The sequence below is a fragment of the Triticum aestivum genome, chromosome 1A (assembly GCF_018294505.1).
Source record: "Triticum aestivum cultivar Chinese Spring chromosome 1A, IWGSC CS RefSeq v2.1, whole genome shotgun sequence".
Taxonomy (NCBI): Eukaryota; Viridiplantae; Streptophyta; class Magnoliopsida; order Poales; family Poaceae; genus Triticum; species Triticum aestivum.
In genome coordinates, this window is record NC_057794.1 from 335,330,898 (window position 1) to 335,350,675 (window position 19,778).

General features: G+C 44.7%; 1 long non-coding RNA gene across 1 annotated transcript; it reads right to left on the reverse strand.

Annotated features, from left to right (window-relative positions):
• Positions 1 to 459: 459 nt before the first annotated feature.
• Positions 460 to 3,991, reverse strand: LOC123049078 (uncharacterized). Its single transcript, XR_006423441.1, has 2 exons — positions 748 to 3,991; positions 460 to 663 (listed from the first exon to the last, which is right to left on the reverse strand). It is a non-coding gene; the product is annotated as an uncharacterized lncRNA (long non-coding RNA).
• Between the last annotated feature and the right edge of the window lie 15,787 nt (positions 3,992 to 19,778).

Genomic DNA, 19,778 nt, shown 5'->3' on the forward strand with positions numbered 1-19,778 from the left:
ACAAAAAACCAAAAGTGTAGCAGCAACAACGCTCAACTCATTAGTAGTTCTCACATGCCTTTGCTTTTGCAAACCAATTGCCTGCAAAAAATAGTTATCCAGAATTAGAACAGAACCCTCAATGTTTCAGTAGTTGACAGAGAACTTCATCGTCAGTGTTCCAGTCTAACTATCTGCACTATCCGCTGACTAAAAAGGGGTTAGGAGAAAATTCATGCGAAGTCAATTCTCTAAGTCAGGACATGACAGCTTGGCAAGGAACTTCCTTGAACAGGAGGTTGTGGCGGACCAGTAAATCAAGCAACACCATGAGCTGTAAATAGACTGGGGCAGGCCATTGACGATGTTAACTCTCCCATTGAGGGTCTTGGAGATTCCTTTTCGAAACAAAAAATTATTACTAACTTGACCAGTGACGACGTTGACACTGACATTAGGCTCCTTCATGCTCTTGTCTTCTGTTTAGATAGCAGATATAATTTATAAGCTCGCCTGATGAGCATAGTTATACTCCGATCGATGTCCATTATGTCCATAGGTTGTACATGAGAGGATTATGCTTCCCAACCAATCTCCATGAGTCATCCATAGGTTGTACGTGAGAAGAGCCGAGATTGCATCCCTGGAGAGCACAACACTATCCAAGCACACATACAAAACAAACTGAACCCAAAACCAATGTTAATGTTTATTCAGAGTATAAACCTACAAGAAAAGGATTAGAACAAAATATTGTGTGAAATGAACCTGATAAAGATGAGGACAACGGTTTTGAGTCAATAAGCTCCTTTAGCATAGCGGATCCATGCCCCAACTTGGTCTTGAGAGAGACATGGGTTAGCTCTCCATGGGGTTGGAAGTAGCAGGAGGGAGAGACATGCCGCAAGATTGTTTGAGGTTGTATTTTAACAGGAAGAGGAATAGACAGTGGAGAAGCAGTGATCTCTTTCGGGTCTCGAAGAAGTACAGGGCGTCAAGGCAATCAACAATAGTGTGCAATCTTTCCGATAATACTGCCGCTTAATGATGTTGTATCTTTTTCCTAGCCTACTTTTGTTTTTACTCTTATTGTCTAATTCTGCACATACCATTTATTAGTTCTGTTCTGTGAGCATGATAATAATTGGCAAAAGGGCAGCAGGTCCTGGACCACATATATAACAATTAAGTGAGTCAATTACCATAACTTAGAAAAAACTGTACGTTTGATATGCAGCACTCCCAGCTACACTTTGATAGAAAAATATATGTGAAAATGATTTAGCGGATCTGGCAGACAAACTGAAGCAATGTACAACACATAGTTTCAGAACATGTGACCCTCCCAATAATAGTACACTGGATTTTGTCGAGCATAATAGATTGCTAGTTCACTACCTCTTGAGGAAAGGAGCGTATACACAATATTATTAGTTGAGGGTCTCTCCCACGTAATAATTTAATAAATCTGTTACCATGATTTTTTTAAACAAATTTATTTCAAGATAAAAGAAAACTATTTGACAGCTTGCATGGAAGTTATATTTACCTCAGACTATGAGTATCTTCAATCAAACATTTATGTATATACTGACTAAAAAAGTAGTATATTGATTCCATATATTGCCTTACAAAAAATGTTGTATATGCTACATCACAAAAACGGTATACTTACTTCAATACAAATATATGTTATATACCCTTTTGATTTGATTTCGTAGGCTACATACTGCCATGCACAAAGATCAGTGTGCATACTACATGGTTATAGATGTAAAGGGCAGCCCGGTGCATGTAGCTCCTGCTTGCGCAAGGTCCGTGGAAGGGTCCGACCACTTTGGGTCTTCTGTATATACTTGAAATTAGTACCTTATATACTACTTTTGATGGTAGCACATACCACAATGAAGATAAAAAATGACTTCGGCTATTCAAATCAGTTAAAAAATGTGGTATCAAGTCCATGGGCAAAATGTGGTATATATTCCATTATCACAAAGTCAGTATATGTAATATCACAAATATATTGTTCTGGTATATACTGATTATTGACACCATACTCCGTTCAAGGCTCCCCATGTTCACGGCAATAAGAAGTAAAAGGGCCGTATATTTTAAGAGTCGGCCAGATAAGCTAACATTTTAGGTACCTTTCTATATACTACATAGATACATTCTCTTGAAACGTGCATGCATATGAGCATATCTGAAAAGGCGCAAATGTCATGTTTGGTTTAGCACACACAGTTTAGTAGTGCACCATAAGGAAAATCACAAACGTGTCTAGAACTGAAAGTAAATATAAGAAGCAGCATGACGATATTGTTGGAGTCTTGAAGATTATTAATCCAAGTACTATAGAAAACAAATCTCACTGAAGTTATGTGGTAGTCTTAGCTGTAGTTGAAGGCATAAAACTGATTGAGCAAACTATCAAATACATGCAGATCCATATGGCTGATGGCATGAGTTCCACAGGAGCCTGAAACCCTGACTGGCGTTGATGATGAACATCCAGCCCATCCAGCACAGGGTCTGCATCAACAGTTAAAATCATTAGCCTGATTGGTAAGAAGAAAAAGTTCTTCAAACAACACTAATCCTATGGCGCACACACCAGATTATCTAATTTCCTTATTAGAAATTCCATCAAGTCTATTCAACATTGCTTAGGCTCAAATTTCAGATTAGTAAACATCAAATGTTATGTAATGTCAAGCAGCTTTGAAGCTGCACTAATGATGACATCCTAAAGTGGTCCTCAAAAATCAGGAGTGGACATCTACACTCATAGTCATAGGTGCGGTAGTATTTCTCCAGTGAGTTAACCCGCCTTTGCCAAAAGATGCTAATTATCCATGTGACCATGTCTCTGCAGAATAAACACATGAAGCATCAATGTTGAGTGATAAATACTTGGGACAGGGAATGAATTGCTCCTTCTTGTGGGAATTAACACATACATTTTCTTGGCAAACAAAGCTCAAGTTCTGCATATTAAACTGTAGTACACTGGGCAAAAAACAACAACAATGCATTTGGTATTAGGTAATTTAAAATATGGTAAGGTTCAATAGGTAAAAGCAGAACTCTAGTACTTCACACCAAGCTTCACCATTCATCACCGAAAATCCACAGAACTATATCGTAGTAAGCTAAACAGCAATTGAGCCCATGAACCATTTTTTAAAACTAACTAAACCACCAATTACAACAAAATTGTATTGTACTCTGCCAAATTCAATCCAATCGAGCACTCTCAACTATTAGTCCTAACTGAAGCACCTGTTAATAAAGTAACTAAACCATCATGATTGGAAAAAACAAAAGTATCTAAATCACCATTGCAGAGCCAAAGGATAGTAGTATTGAGCCAGTTCCTCCGCAACCCAAGTTCGTGTGTGAGAGGAGATTGTACCTACTAACATGGCAATCAAGTGGCACTCCACCTAGCACACCCACGAATCCATTCCACCCAAGTTCCATGAGAGAACTTCAGAGAAGAAATTTATCTTGCCGGGCAGCCACTTAGAACACGGCAGAATTTGCTATGCGGAGCGCGATCTTCTCCTGCTACTTCGGCGCCTCGGCGGTCCATCGTTTGAAGGGGCACAATAGGACACCATTGCTGTCGTTTATAAGCATGGCCGCAGGATAGTAGAGCGTCGTGTGTTATAGTAACTACGGACACGACGTTCGATGGGAGAGGAACAGGAGATGGGCACAGATCGACGACAGTACAGAGTACGCCTCACCCACGTTCCCTCGACCAGCCGCGTCGCTACCACGCAATCGGAAGTAGGCGCCGCCGCATGCTGGTCCAAGAGAGAGGACCGAGGAGAGAGATGGTTCACACTGGCGGTGGAGACGGCGGTGGGATGCAACGGATTGTGGATGCGGTGGGCAGCGGTGGCGGATGGGGCAGGAAGCAACGACAATGGTTGGGGCACAGGGCGGCGCCGCGATCCATGGCAACTGATGTACGGGATGGTGGGGGTCAGGAGAATAGGGATAAGGGAAGAAGGCTTCTGTTTTTCTGAAAAAAGGACCGTGGGCCTTTAGAGTTTTTTTTACTGAATTAAGCATATAATTAATCAAAAGTCAGATATGTCGATTAATCTACACCGTAATAATTTGGTCCCACCAAATTAACGGCCCGTAAAATCTAATTAACGTCGGCATTTTTAGGAAGTCTAGAATTGGTATAGGTATAGAGTCATAGATAGATAGATAGATAGATAGATACATAGATACATAGATACATAGATAGATCTTCGCTTTTATGCCTAGTAAGGGGCGTTAAACGATAGCGCTTGTTGGGAGGTAGTCCAATTTTATTTTTATTCCTTGCTTTTTGCTCCTGTTTAGTAATAAATAATTTATCTAGCCTCTGTTTTGGTTGTGTTTTTTGTGTTTAATTAGTGTTTGTGCCAAGTAGAACCGTTGGGAAGACTTGGGGAAAGTCTTTTTGATCTTGCTGTAAAAAACAGAAACTTTAGCACTCACGGGAATTGCTATCATTTTTTTGGAAGGTGATATTTAGTTAATTCTTTTTGCAGATGATTAATACAAAAATTCCTCACGTCCAGCAATTTATTTTAGAATTTTTGGGGTTCCATAACTTGCATTAGCTACAGATTACTACGGACTGATCGGTTTTTGACATATTCTATTTTTTTTGTGTTGTTTGCTTATTTTGATGAATCTATGGCTAGTAAAAGAGTTTATAAACAATAGAGAAGTTGGAATACAGTAGGTTTAACACCAATATAAATAAATAATAAGTTCATTACAGTACCTTGAAGTGATGTTTTGTTTTCTTTCGCTAACGGAGCTCACAAGATTTTCTATTTTGAGTTTTGTGTTGTGACACTACAAAAAAATACACTTCCGTGATGATACGTGTTTGTCATAGTAGGTCACATTTTCTGTCATGCATGTACATCCATGACGATTTTATGACAGAATCAAGATAGTCATACCTATGTTGTCGTAGAAGTGTTCCATGACATTACCAAAATTATCATCACGCAAGTGTCCACTTCCATGACGATAAATCGCGCGTCACAGAAGTGCTTTCATCAAGGGTAACCGACACGTGGCATCCACCGTAACGGAACGCCGTTAAGCTATCGGGTCGGGTTTTGGATCCGATAACCCGTTAACAGCCCCGACTAATGGGGATTTTCCACGTGTAAAATCATCATTGGCTGGAGGAAACACGTGTCGGCTCATCGCTGGGACAGATGTCATCCACTCATTGGACAGAAGGCGCCTATGATACGTCGACACGTGGCACGGCCCAACAGAGGCCCATTCCTGTGAAAAGGCCGGCCCGTTTGACTTGGTCAAAAGGTGGCGGGCCGGCCCATGGAAAGCCTGTTAACGGCCTGTTCGCATATAGCCCATTTACAGCCCGCTAACCCAAGGCCCGTTACGCCCTATTCGAATTAGGCCCAGTAGCGTCATCTGGGCCATCCAATATGATTCCAGCCCGTTTTCACTTCTGGCCCATGTATGGCCCATGACGTCTTTCGGCCCATATGAGGCCCTATGTAACTCTTGGCCTATTAACGGCCCGTGGTGAAACTGGCCCGTAATGAACAGTGTATCACTTTACACCCATTAACGGCCCGTGGTGAAACTGGCCCGTAAAGAACAGTGTATCACTTTATACCCATTAACGGCCCGTTATTCCGTTGGGCCGTTTCCAGCCCATGTTATCTTTCGGCCTTCTCAGAGCCCATTTATTCTTGGGCTATTTTCCAGCATTCGTTTACTTACGGCCCGTTACTGTCATTTTCTGCTTGTGGGCCAAATTCAGCCCGTGGTTACAGTCGGCCCGTTTGTGGTCCGTTAATACGTTGGGCCGTTTTCATAGCGTCATCAAATACGGCCTATTAACGATGGCCCGTTATGGTCGGCCCATGAACGGACGATTCCAACTCTAGCCCGTTTACGGCCAGAATGCGGTCTGTTTGGCCCATGTTTGGCCAATCGATCATACGGCCCGTATAAGGCCCATTGATGATACGGCCCATAGAAGGCCCATTGTTTCTACGCCCGTAGAAGGCCCACTGTTTCTACGGCCCGTAGAAGGCCCACTGTTTCTACGGCCCGTAGAAGGCCCACTGTTTCTACGGCCCGTAGGAGGCCCAGTGTCACTACAGTAAATATTAGCCCATGGTTATTGTGGCCTAGTTTTAAAAAATAGGTTATTGCAGCCACTAGCAAACCGCAGAAAAAGAACTGCACTGACTACAAGCAAACAAATAAACAAGACAACAAGGAAATAAATAAGCAAGCAACTTACACTAGGCTATCACGGCTATTACACATATTACATCCACTGGGCATCAAAGTTCGCCACCAGTGCAAATATAGGGAACACAGCAGCATATAAACGCCGCAGCAAAACAAGTCCAGAACTGAAACCACTTCAGAAGAGCTCAAGAAACAATATCCTGGGTACCCATAATGCTGGCAAGATGCTTAGCAAGCTTATTAACTTTCTCTTGTTTGGCGCTTAAGTCCTCCAGCGCTTGCTGTTGCACCAGAAAGTATGCATCTGAATTCTGCAGGGACTTCCTCAGTCCTTCGGCTTCCTGTCGCATAACATCTGATCGATGTCTTTCAACTTGAAGTTGAGACTCAAGAAGCCGAACTGATTCAGGCAACGAGTTCGAAGAGCTGGTGCCAGCAGTGGTAGCCAGTAACTCGAACACTACATCAAGACAGGACTTTGGGGTTGTCTCAGTGTCTTCAATATAGTTTTTATCAGCTTTCTTGGAGACCAACAGGGATGTCTCACTATCTTGAACCTTATCTGCATTACTTCCTTTACCATTGCATAACAGGGTACTCTTCTCCAATATTTTATCCGCGTTCTAAAAGAGAAACAAACAAACACATCTCAGGTTTACAATGTAGTATATGAAACTCATTTTGGTAAACCAGTTCAGTAGTAAGGTGGACAGGATAACAACATGAAACAAACATATATCTATGTAGTATGGTCACTGTATGGTCTATATCATTCTAGTTTATGTTGCCAAATCAAGATAGATACAGTTCGAATCATATCTATTTAAGACAAAGCAGCATAGACAGAATATAAGTGTGGGAAACTACACAGCAATAACAACACTTGTAATGTGCATGGCATGAGAACATAACTGTTTATTCAATTGAAACTGAAATCAACATAGAGCAAGTTACAACAGCAAACAGCCAAACACGTTGAAGAAACAGGTTTAAAACATACCTGTTGCGCCATTGGAGTTTCAATTGCATCCTTCAAATTTGAAATTAGTTGGTATCAGTAAATACAGTGATGCAAGAGCAAAGTAGTATGAACCATAGCTACGGAACCTGACCTGAGAACAATTCTTCTTCTGCTTTAAGCGTTGACTTCGGGTTCGGAGTGGTGGTCCTCGTGATTTGGGCACTGCAGTTGCCTTACTAACTGCTCGTGTTTGGGTGCTCTGTGGTGGAGACGGTGTTGTGTCAACGGGAACTGGGTGTCTATCTGCTGGGGTTGGGGTTAGAAGGGGTGTAGCTGGTTCTCTGTCCAACTGGGTAGGGGTACAATCTGCATGAGTGTGGGTTATGTGTGGTGGGGCTGGTTCTTGGGCAAGTACAACCGTGGTTCTATCTGCATCGACAGGTAGCACGATCTTTTCTGAAGACCGTGTTTTTACTCCCACAGATACTGCCATCACTCCCTCCAATTGAAATGGCTGATAAACAAGAAAAGTAATTGAATGTACAGACATTGTAAGATAGACAGGTGCAATGGATAGTAGGGAAGAAAACAGGGCATGAAATAATTCACATTTATGTTGTCTAAGCAAACAGAATAGCAGGACATAATTTCACATATATGATGGCTAATTAAACAGGATAGCATGACACAATTTCACATGTATGATGGCTAACTAAACAGGATAGAATGACATACTTCAAAATATGATGACTATGTAAACAGGATGACATGATATAACTATACGATGTGTCTATTAAAGTGGTTGGCATGCCATAAATCACAAACATGCCGTCGATGGAAACATGATGGCATGATATAATTCACGGATAGAATGACATAATTTAAAATATGATGACTATGTAAACAGGATGAGATGATATAACTATATTATGTCTTTAGAAAATGGGTTGGCATGCCATAATTCAGATACATGCTGTCTATGTAAACATCATGGCATGACATAATTCAAATATATGATTTATATACTAAGGAAGTGAGCAGAGGGCAATCGCATATATGATGTGTCAACTAAGGAGATGGCATTCAATATTGTGTATATGATGTAAAAACTAAGCATTGCAATACAACATATGCATTATATGAGTAATATAACCCTGCCAAGTTTGAGCATACACCTCAGGGGGATAATAGGACTGGTCATCTGCCTCTGAATCCTCCTCTGAAGAGCTATCTGTAACCAGCAAGATATCTGCTTCAGCAGGTAGCATTGTCTGCTCTGAAGACCTTGTTTTCACTCCAGATTTCTCCATCACCAATTCAAATGGCTGATGCACAGGAAGAGCAGTTGAATATACAAACATTGTCGACAAAAGCAATGAGAAATACAAAAAAGGACGGCATGATATAATTCACATATATGACGCTTGCCTAAACAGCATGGCATTGCATAATTCACATACATAATGCCTTGCAACAAGATAACATTGCATAATTCACATATATAATGTCTTGCAACAAGATGGCATTGCATAATTCACATATATGGTAATTAGACACTAAACAGGTGGCATTCACACAAAGCATGTCTAAACTAAGCAAATGACATAGCAATGCAAGATACCATACGCACGATATGAGCAACATAACCCTGCCAAGTTAGGGCATGCACCTCGGGGGGGGGATATGACTGGTCATCTGTCTCTGAATCCTCCTCTGAGGAGCTATCGGTAACCAGCAAGACATGCGCTTCGTCAGATAGCATTGTCTGCTCTGAAGACCTTGTTTCCACTCCAGATTTTTCCATGACCGTGCCGAATGGCTGATGCACAGGAAGAGTAATTGAATGTACTAAAATTGTTGACAAATTTAACACGTAATAAAAAAATGATGGCATGATATAATTCACATATAAGATGACTGGCTAACCAGGGTGGCATTGCAAAATTCACATATATGATGCCTGGCTAGACAAGATGGCATTGCATGATTCACATATACGATAAAGAAACTAAACAGATGGCATTGACACAAAGCATGTCTAAACTAAGCAGATGACATCTTTAATGTATACAGTAAGCAATGCAAGGCACCATATGCATGATATTACCAACATCAGCATGCCAAGTTAGAGCGAAGACCTCATGGGGTAAATAGGAGTGGTCTTCTCCTTCTGAATCCCCCTCAGAACAGTTATCTTCCTCTTGATTACGATCCGAAATGGGTGGAGGGGGGCTGCCTTTGCGCCCACCATGGAACGACGTCTGCATGAAATTTTATTGCCACGCAAGGCTCGTCTCTTTTGCTCTACATGATCAGTTCCATTGTGTACAATAACTGGCATGCATAGGAATAAAACATAGTGAGATTATGTAAGGAGTGCATGCACAAATCCAGAGTGATGGTAGCAAACTGTGGATAGACCCAAAACCAATGATAGCAGGCAGATAATAGCTTTAGTTAAAAATACAGATAATGGCTCCTTTAATGTTTGTTTGCACCCAACATGAAACTCATAGTAGACACCGGAGATTAACCAGATAGTAGACAGATAGTACTGATTGCTGCCCCAATATGTACCCCACAACCATTTAAAAACTCAAGTTTCAGCATTAGTTTGGACCTGACTCGGAGTCTAATAGGTGAACACGACGATAATGTAGCATGTCATCATATTAAGCGACGCATAACGTAAGCAGACACGGAAGAGTGCGACCTCTCTTGCGGACCCGTGTAGTCCTCAAGGTCATCTGCTCAGTTGATGATGGTAATGCAGTTGCCGTGGCTGCCGGCGGCGGGGAAGAAGATCTGAGGCGGCGAAAGACAGTCTGGAGAGCGGATCCCTGCTGTGGTGAACCCTTCCGTCGTTGGAGCAGCTGAGCTGGGGTGGAACACAGCGCCGCAGGAGCAGGACAAACCACACAAGGTTTTCTTTGACACATATCTGTAACAGAAGTAATTGAGTAAGGGCTTGTTTGAATTTGAGGATTCTAACAATGCAGGGATAGGAAATAGACAGGAATAGGATAGGAATGCACGTGCAAAACAGAGAATTTAAAAACACAGGATTTCTGCCAATCTGGGTGTTTGATTCACAACAATTGGAAGATCACAGGATGCAAAAAAGCATGGTGAGATTAAGTCAAACCACAAGAAAATGTACGGTTATAATGCTATTATGCTACTATCTCTTAGTCTTGTGCTTGATGAATAGGAATATGAAAAGGAGGAGAAGTGGAAATTAGAATTCCTACGGTTTTTCTTTCAAGGAGACACTAAAGGAACAAATCCTACAGTTTTCCTTTGCTCCATTCCTTTGCACCAAATTCATGAAAAGTAGTACCATAGGAAACTTTCCAATTCCGATGTTTTTCATTCACTTTTCCTTTCAAGCACTGGCGATTCTAGTAGGCAGGCTTGAGCAAGGAAAATCCTACACTAAAAAAATGTTTTTGTGCTACTTCTATTACTTTGGACCCAGGCCACTGCCATACTAGCTCAACTCCCAGGCCCATCGACAAATGCACAGCTCAAACGCGCAGAGATAAATAATGATGGCGTTCAAGAGAGTCCATCACGGATAGCTAAGTTGCCTGGTACCTCACTGCTTGTCATATAGTAGGATAAAATAATCGTATTTCCCGTTACTACGAGTGCTCAGTGGACAATATATATAACATGTAGAGTAAAAAAGAGATGCAACAAGTGTACAACCTCTTTGGCGAAGCCATGTCGATCTCAGCGTGATTGGGTTGGCCGGTGAGGATGCTCTGGCTGACTTGGCTGTCGGAGGAGGGGAAGAAGATCTTAGGCGTCTGGAGATGGAGCCCTGAGGTACTGCTCCGCTGTGATGGAGGGTTTCGTCGTTGGAGCATCTCCGGTGAGTTGTACGACGCCGAGGCTGAAGCAGGACAAGAGAGACAACGAACAACGTTAACCTCAGTGGAATTCTAATAGCATCTCCAATACATGACGTAAAATACATAACCACAAAGTGCTAGATGTAAAATACATCAGCGGCTCATCTCTGAACTTAACTGTCGAAACTGAATTTAACTGTCGAAACTGAACTTAACTGTCGAACTTGTCGAGACTGAACTTAACTGTCGAAACTGAATTTTGCTGTCGAAACTGAACGCACTAGCAAGGTGAGGCTACACGTCGGTCGACTGACTTTTTCATCTCTGGTCAGTCGATTTTGCAGCCGTTGGATACGAAATCAAGGGCACGCGGTTCATCTTCAACCTCCACCCCCCTAAGCCGCCAGCCACCAACGGCCAAACAGCAGCCCCCCGCCGCCCGCGGCCAGCGGTGCGCCACCTCGCCCGCCCCAAAAACACTCCCCACCGCCGGTCCGCCACCCCGGCCATCCCTCTAGCCCCCTCCCCCCCCGTGCCGAGCTTTTTCTCCGGCGATCCCCACGCCACCGCCCCGCCAACGCCCCGCCAACGCCGGCGACCACCGCCCCCATCCTGAACCCTAAGATAGATAGTGGGGTACCTCTCCGGCGAGCCCCCCTCCCCGCTGAGACTAGTTCTTCCTTCACCCCGGCGAGCCCCCCTTCCCGCTGCGACTGGTTCTTCCTTCACCCCGGCGAGCCCCCCCCCCTGAAAATCAACTGACCCAAAAGTCAATTCAGTCAACTGAAGTGTAGCTAAATCGGAGCAGCATTGCAAGCAAGAGCAAGAGCGAGAGCAGCAGCGCGAGCAAGAGCAATAGCAAGAGCAGACCAGGCAGGGGACCTAGAGCAAGAGCAGAGCAGCAGCGCAAGCGAGAGATAAAGGGGCAGTAGCTCCTACTGATGTGGACGTCGCCGCCGAGGGAGCGACGCCGTGGAGGAAGTGGCCGGCGGTGCCGTCGTGGATGGAGCCGCGCCGTGTCGGCTCGGGACCGAGCGCCGGCAGCACCATGAGATCGAATCAAGAAGAAAATGCGGCGATTAGTGTACAACCTCTTTGGTGGCACCGATTAGGCCGCAGCTTCATCCGAGGAAACGGTGATCATGATGCTCTTCTGGTGGTGCAGGTGAAGACGGCGGTGTGGGAATGGAGGTGGCACGAAAGACGAGGGGAACGTTGGTGCAGCTACTTGGAGGTGGAGGATGGGGTGACTGAACGGGCGGGACGATGAGATCCACGACGGATCCTCATCCGGTATGGTGGATGAGGGATGTCGAGGTGTTGCTGTGGACGACGTCATCGGGGAAGAGGCTCCGGCTGGGTGGCGGACGGAGCAGGGTGTGGGGTTTCGTCGCGGGTTTTCGCGGCCTCGGTGTACGAATGGGTGGGCGGATGGGATGGCAGTGGGGAACCATGGCTTAGAGACGCGCTTGTCTGAAATGTGGGGTAAGTTACGAAAGTACCCCCACCGATTTGAGGCGGTTCTTTCGGTTCAGGGGTACCACGGGCATTTCACGTGTCGGGATTTCACAGGAGGTGGGAGTTTTCGCGCGCGTTGTAATTTCGGAATAGCAAGGCGCGGGTTGAGATGGAGGGAGTTGTCGGAGCACAACGAGACAAAGATATATCTTAAATATTTCGGGCTAACAAGGCGCGGGTTGAAGAGGCGGGAGTTTCGCAGCACGATAGACAGAGACGCTAGCTTGAATTTTCGGCATAACAAGGCGCGGCTTGAAATTTCGGAAGAACAAGCTTAACGTGTACCCAAAAAAGACAATTTGCACCTCAACATGCACAACACACACACACAAACACCATTTAGACTAGAGTAAGGTACACGTGCATTGCACGCATGAGATTTGGCAACCAAATTATGAATAAATACCACATTATAGCATGCAACTTTGAGTCATATATGCATGATGTAGATGTTCGTTTAATTCTTATAGTTCATTTCATTCAAAATCATCTAGTTTTTATAAGAAAGCTAATCTATTTTAAGATTCATGGAATTGTGTGTCGTAAGACATAAAGTAAAAAACAAATAATGGTAAATCATGTAGAAAAACATTTGGGCAATTCTGATACGGAAGATTCTAGAACAAATAAGAAGTGCTTGTGTTTTGATGTTTGTGCATTATGCTTAAGTTCAACCATGGAGTCTTCTAGATTATACATGTGACAAAATCTGGTGGAATCTAGATGATATCCAACGGCCAGTAATGCTCAAATTTGCCATCTTTGGACCATCGGATTCGCCTCATCCAACGACCATCTTTCAAAGTTAAAGTTACCCGCACACAATATAAAAAAATATAAAATATAATATATATAGGGGTATAGATATAGATATGTGATGCGAAAGCCACCCATCATTTCCAATTAGAATAGTGTGTACATGCACAGATGCAACGTGGCCAAATGATGTCTGCCATCGGTATCTCAAATTCAAATCAGTCTAACCTTGTTCAATGTGTATACATTACAACATGCTCATTTCCAAACCACACCGTGTAGATCTCCGTTATATTCATGCATGCATGGGTTTCAAACATCAGGATCTCTTATTCAAATATTTGAATTGAACTTTACATTGATTATGACCTCACCTATTCTTTTACACCCACACAGTAGTCTTCTCTTTATAATTGTACCACTAACTTTCTCTCGTGCATGCATGCACACACACTACCAGTCGGCATTATCCATCGCACACATGCAATCTTTTTCTTCAGGTTGGTCTCCCATGAAGGCACACACCCACACACATCCCCCTCTCCATCATATCGGGCATTCTTTATCTCTCACGCATGCATGCGCAACGATCGATGTTCCTCTATGTATGTGTGTATATAGCTAGGTCTTTCATAGTTTTCCACACAAACCGATCAATCGATATATCCAGTGAGGTCTCACCCTCTTTCCCACGTCCACATCGATCAATCTATACCTCTCTATATAGGATTAACATATATAGCTAATACACCCACATTAATTATATATCCAACGTCCCCCTCTCATCATCCATGCCTTCCGCTTCATCTCTCAGACGCGTGCACAATGGCGAAGACAGGGGCAGTAAGGGCCCTGCCCCCTCCCCCCTAACATCACTATATATCGAGGCTAATATGAATGTGATCATTAGACAATTGCTGCTAAAAATGGTTTAAGTTCATGAATTGACCCTCCTCGTAAAGGATTAGCAATGCTTGGCCCCCTAGCTCATTTATTTTTCATGGCTCTGCCACTGCGTGCAACAGCGCACGTGTTCGCCCCCTCTCTCTAAATATCGATCTCGCACTTGTGCATTCCTTCATAGTCTCCCCCCCACTCAGCCCCTCGCACCATCTTCTAGCCCCCCACCGGACTTTGCCACATGTACAATCGAGCTGACTCCATGGTTGAACTTAAGCATAATGCACAAACCTCAAAACAACAGTGGTTCTCTTTTGTTCTAGAATCTTCCGTATCATAACTGCCCAAACTTTTTTTCTAGTTGAATTGCCATTATTTGTTTTTACTTTATGCTTTACAACGCACAATTCCATGAATCATAAAATAGATTAAGGGCTTCTTTGATTCAAAGGATTCTCAAAGGAATTTTGGAGGATTCTAATCATTAGGAATTTTTCCTATCTTGGTTGTTTGATTCGTAGGATTGTAAACTATAGGAATTTTCCATATGATTTATTTGCACTAGATTTCATAGGAAACATCCCATCCACTCAAACCTCTTTGAAAGAATTCTGTGTTTTTTTCTATACACAATCAAACACTCGTACAATCCTTTAGGATTCAAGACGACATTTCACTATAATCCCATGTTTTTCCTATTCCCGCGTTCTTAGCTTTTTATAAAAACTAATTGATTTTGAATGAGATGAACTATAAGAATTAAACGAAGGGCTACATCAGGTATATATGACTCAGAGCTTACATGCTATAATGTGGTATTTATTCATAATTTGGTTGCAAAATCTGATGCGTGCAATGCACGTGTACCTTACTAGTACTTCGAGTATGTGAAAAACACGTAAATTAGAATACCAATGGCACACTACACAGTGTCTCTCTTACAGTTCATGAAGCCACGTGGCACATGTGGAGGCGTTGTCGTGACCTCCTTGCGTGGATTGATCACAGTGACGTGCTGCTGGTTCCAGAAGAATGTACTCGTCCTCCCTGAGCCATACTGGCGGTACATGCATGAAGCGAAGATGTGCACGCACGCCACGCACACACTCATTCCCTCGCACGCACACGGGGGTACATGGGCGGACGCAATTTTGTACCAAGATCCACCCCATGTGATAATTTTACGCGTGTAAAGTCGTTCACTTCATTGATGGTCAATTAATACAGCGCATGCAAATTGAGTGGACGTGAGGGCGGAAGAAAGACATTATTACTCCACTGCGCGCATGCGAGTAGTTAAATCGTGGGTTGCTAGTAGTACTTCCATTGGTCTCCTTCGTATTTTGTGCCAATTTTTGACAGTAACATAATATTTACGCATTTGAGCAGTGTAGTACTTGAAATTTATGTTCCGCTAAACTCATCAGGAGCCGTTTCGGGCCTCGAAACCAAAACAATCAATTAATCTTTACCTTGTTCCCATCACATTCGAAAGCTTGCTCACACCTACTAGTACGTACCAAACCTGAACGTGTTCCCACTATGCAGGTATTAGTACTAGTGCTAGTACTTAGGTTATAAAAAGGGGAACTACCTAACCGAAAATTACTCTACCTTTCCTCCTCATAAGTGCTTCTTCTTCGTCCGTCGTTGCCATGGCCGGTGAGCAGAGCTCTAGGTCGAGAACTACTCGTTACAAGGGAGTGGCAACCAAGGCTGCAGAAAAAAAGAGGGCTCGCTGCCACGCAGAGACCTCGAAAGATCTCTCACGGGCAGGCGATGGCTCCTAGGAGTGCCCTAGCCGCGGAGGCGAACATGCCGAGCCGGTGGAGCTGAAGTCGTTATCCCTCGACGGCATGCCTGATCAGCTCAATAAGCACCTCAATAAGCAGAAGGAGTTCATCCAAGGTGTCGGTGTCAAAACCGGCGGATCTCGGGTAGGGGGTCCCGAACTGTGCGTTTAGGCCGGATGGTAACAGGAGGCAAGGGACACGAAGTTTTACCCAGGTTCGGGCCCTCTCGATGGAGGTAGAACCCTACGTCCTGCTTGATTAATATTGATGATATGGGTAGTACAAGAGTAGATCTACCACGAGATCGGAGAGGCTAAACCCTAGAAGCTAGCCTATGGTATGATTGTTGTTGTGTATGTTGTCCTACGGACTAAAACCCTCCAGTTTATATAGACACTGGAGAGGGTTAGGGTTACACAAAGTCGGTTACAATGGTAGGAGATCTACATATCCGTATCACCAAGCTTGCCTTCCACGCCAAGGAAAGTCCCTTCCGGACACGGGACGAAGTCTTCAATCTTGTATCTTCATAGTCCAGGAGTCCGACTGAAGGTATAGTCCGGCCATCCGGACACCCCCTAATCCAGGACTCCCTCAGTAGCCCCTGAACCAGGCTTCAATGACGACGAGTCCGGCACGTAGATTGTCTTCGGCATTGCAAGGCGGGTTCCTCCTCCAAGTACTTTATAGAAGATTTTGAAAACAAAGATAATATCCGGCTCTGCAAAATAAGTTTTGTCACATCCCTAGTTCTGGTATGACCTAGGCTAGTTAGTCATGTGTGCATCACGTTTAAATTTCATTTAAATTTGAAATGGGGATTTGTAAAACCCTCAGAAATCATTTCTGGAAATGACCCAGATAAAAATTTGCTCCAAAAGGGTCCAAGAAAATGTTCATGTCTCTCTCTGAAAATATTAGGCAGAGGTAAAATTTCAAACCAATATTTTTAGGAGCTCATAAATATTTATTTTGGCCATTTGGAATTAATCCAGTAATTATTTGCGTTGGATAAATATTTATATATATATATATATAATATTGTCCAATAATTCTAAATTTTGGTGAGGGGCTTTGGAATAATCCTTTAGGCCCCTGCAAAAATTTTCAGAAGAAAATAACTTGATTTAGTATTTTTGTTAAATCAAAACAAAGGTTAGAAAATAGAAAAGAAAACAAAATGGAGAAAGCTCACCTGGCCTTACCTGCCTGGCAGCCCAGCTGGCGGCCTAGCTCCTCTAGCCGGCCCAGCCGATTGGCGACGCCAGTCGTCGCCTACCTCCTGCCAGGAGGACGGCGCGCGTGTGCCCGACGCGCGCGAGCACGCGCCGGCCACCTCTTGCTTCCCGCTCGCTGCTGGAGGCCCCCGACGACGCCACGCACTTCCCCCAGACCTCTCGCACTCTCTCTCGCTCTCCCTCCTCACCTGGATCTCTCCCTTTCCTCGCATCCGAGTGAGCTCGTCGCCGCCGATCGCTGCTGCCGCGGCCACCGTCTCCGCCTCGTCCCTCTGACGTGTCTACGAGCTCTACGACATCGTCCTCGTCTTCTCCACCGACCCAGGCAAGCAGGGACGCACCGTAGCGTCCTCATCGCGCTCGTCTTCAGCCTCGGCCGCCGTGGGTCGCCGCCGTCGAATTCGCGGCAACCAACGCTTCCCCGAGCCCGCTTCGATGCCCTCTGCGACCTCTGTGAGCTCCATCGTCGTTTGCCCCTCTTCCCCTTGCTTCTCGATCACCGCAGCCGCCGTTTCAACCGAAGCCGTAGCACCTCGCCACCAGCCATGGCGCCACCGTGGCCAGGGGCCGAGCCAACCGCAACCGAGCACATCACCGTGCTCCTGGTGCCACGAGGGTGCCACAGAGCCCCTCGGGTGGCCTCCCCGTGCCCCACAGCTGCTTCCGCTTGAAGCCCATGCTCCGGCCGCCGCCCCGAGCTCCGCTCCGGCGAGCTCCGGCCGTCCCCGCCTCTCCCACTTGCTCCAGATGACGCGGACGAGCGTTGGCTCCTCGCCAGTGGTCTCCGCCGTCCAAATGGTCGCCGGAGGGCGAAATCTGAGGCCCTCCGCCGCGTCTGGCTCGCCGGTGTCAAGCCGCCGGTGGCTTTGACCCCGCTGACCGTTGACTGGGTGGGCCCAGTTTGACCTCCCCCTTGTGTCACTAACGCGTGGGCCACCCCCCTGACATTTAGTTAGTATTAGATTAACACTAATTAACCTAGGTCAGTTACCTAGTTAGTCACTGACCAGTGGGCCCGGCGCCCACTAATCCTAATTAGGCTAAATAAACCCCCTGTTAACTAACTAAGTCACTGATGTGTGGATCCCACACGTCAGGTTTGACTCGGACAGCTCCTTTGACCTGCTGACGCAATGCTGCCGTCATGCTGACGCAATATATCATTTTCTAGTATTAAAATAAATCAGGAAATTCCAGAAAATGATATAAACTTCAAAAATTCATAGAAATTCAACCGTAGCTCAGATTGAAATAATTTATATATGAAAAATTATCAAAAAAATTCAATCTATCCATCTGTACCATTTACATGCATGACAAACCATCTATACATGTTGTATATATGAAAACACACTTATGGCATATCTAAGAGCTTATGTTAAAGGTGCATTTGAATCTTTAGTTCAAATGGACTTTAACCAAATGAATGCTAGTTGCATTAGCTCAAACAACATCACATACTCATGCCATGTTCATGCATCATAATGTTGCATATGCTTGTGTTTGATTTCCGACACCGTTCCTTCTCGATAGGTCCTGCTCCAGAAAGTGTTCGAGAGTACCTATCAGTGGAGCAGTGCCCCCCTGTTGATCTACCAGGCAAGCAAACCCCCTTGTTCATTCCGATACAATCCTACTCTCTCGCTCCTGCTCTCATTATTGCATTAGGACAACAACGATTCAACTGCTACTTTATGCTGCGGTAGTTGAACCCATTCCTCTGCATGACCTGTCATTGCCACAGTAAATAGTTAAAACCCACTAGCATGTGTAGGAGTTGATTGAGCCATGTTGTGTTCTTGCCATGCCATGCCTGCTATTGCTTAGAGTTGTGTCAGGTCTGATTCAACGGGAATGAATTGGAGTGGTACGATATGTTCTGGTGCTGAGAGTTAAGCGTGTGAACACGATTTGGTAAAGGTAGCGGTGAGAGGCCATGTAGGAGTACATGGTGGGTTGTCTCACTAGAACCGTCCTTAAGCACTGAGTTCTGTGTATGTTTTCCAATGACTAGCTACTACCACACATTGGGCTCCGGGCACTCCAAGCTCTCTCGACTTATTAACCAACTTGATCTTTGTCCAGGAGTTGCAATTAGTTTCTGGTGGTTCTAGGTAGTGTTAGTAGTCTACCAAGTGGCACCCGGCCAGGTGGGCTTGGGACAGACTAGGCACAAGTGGCACGGTGTACCAAGTGTAGATCCACCTGGCGAGGTGGGCTTGGGAACCCTGCACACATCATTTGGGGCCGTGAGCCACACCCCGGCCGGATCTCCTTGCGGATGTTACCCGAATAGGCGATAAACCTGGACTAGATTCCTGTGTGGTTAGTCAGGTCATGGCCGACACCCTCGCCAGGCTTCTGCTTGAAGGTTGCCGAGGTACATGACGTGTACATGGTGATAAGTGGTGAGAGCGTGTGTGAAGAAGTACACCCCTGCAGGGTTATCATGATCTATTCGAATAGCCATGTCCTCGGTTACGGACTTCTTGGATGCTTACGTGGTACATAG